At 43.7% G+C, this 1,100-nt stretch overlaps 1 non-coding gene across 1 annotated transcript; it reads left to right on the top strand.

Moving 5' to 3' along the window:
* The first annotated feature begins 576 nt into the window (after positions 1–576).
* LOC122683415 lies at positions 577–683 on the top strand. Its single transcript, XR_006337751.1, has one exon. It is a non-coding gene; the product is annotated as a U6 spliceosomal RNA (small nuclear RNA).
* Positions 684–1,100: the final 417 nt, after the last annotated feature.

Here is a 1,100-nt window from a genome sequence, read left to right as displayed (position 1 = left end):
GTCGCTGATGCCATCCTCTGTTGTCCCCTTCTCCTCCCACCTTCAATCTTTTCCAGCATCAGGGTCTTTTCAAATGAGTCAGTTCTTCGCATCAGGTGGCGAAAGTATCGGAGCTTCAGTAGGATTTCCTAGTGTTCTTACCACTTAGGAAATTACAACAGTTTTAGGAATTCCATGTCAGGAAATGGGGGCAGACACCAAGATACATATTTTCCATTACCTCACAAGTACTATTTGACTTTTCTAAGTGTATACGTGTTTATTTCAATAAAATAAAAATTAATTTAAAAAGGAAAAATTAAAGACAAAAAAAGAAAAGCAGTACTGGAGAAGACCGTGAGGTAGACAGAGGAAAGAACACCTCTGGTACCTGAGCCAGGGTCCGTCCAATGTTTAGAGCTCAGGAAGATGATGTAGGGGAGTGAGCAGAGGGACAGAAGGAGCAGCTGGAGCCACAGGAGAACACTGAGAGAGTCGTGGCCTGGGGGCCAAGTGGACAAAACAGTTGGAAGAGAGAATGATCAGATATGCCAAGTGCTATTACTTCGAATGAAACGTGATGAAAAAGAATGTGTGGTGCTCGCTTCAGCAGCACATATACTAAAATTGGAACAATACAGAGAAGATTAGCATGGCCCCTGCGCGAGGATGACACGCAAATTCGTGAAGCGTTCCATATTTTTAATGGGCCAAAGAACTAAACAGACATTTCTCCAAAGAAGACATACAGATGGCTAACAAACACATGAAAAGATGCTCAACATCACTCATCATCAGAGAAATGCAAATCAAAACCACAATGAGGTACCACTACACGCCAGTCAGGATGGCTGCTATCCAAAAGTCTACAAGCAATAAATGCTGGAGAGGGTGTGGAGGAAAGGGAACCCTCTTACACTGTTGGTGGGAATGCAAACTAGTACAGCCGCTATGGAGAACAGTGTGGAGATTTCTTAAAAAACTGGAAATAGAACTGCCATGTGACCCAGCAATCCCACTTCTGGGCATACACACCGAGGAAACCAGATCTGAAAGAGACACGTGCACCCCAATGTTCATCGAAGCACTGTTTATAATAGCCAGGACATGGAGGCAACCTA

This window comes from Cervus elaphus, chromosome 24, assembly GCF_910594005.1.
Source record: "Cervus elaphus chromosome 24, mCerEla1.1, whole genome shotgun sequence".
Lineage (NCBI taxonomy): Eukaryota > Metazoa > Chordata > Mammalia > Artiodactyla > Cervidae > Cervus > Cervus elaphus.
Note: the sequence above shows the minus strand (reverse complement) of the source record. Positions and strands in the feature narration are given on the sequence as shown.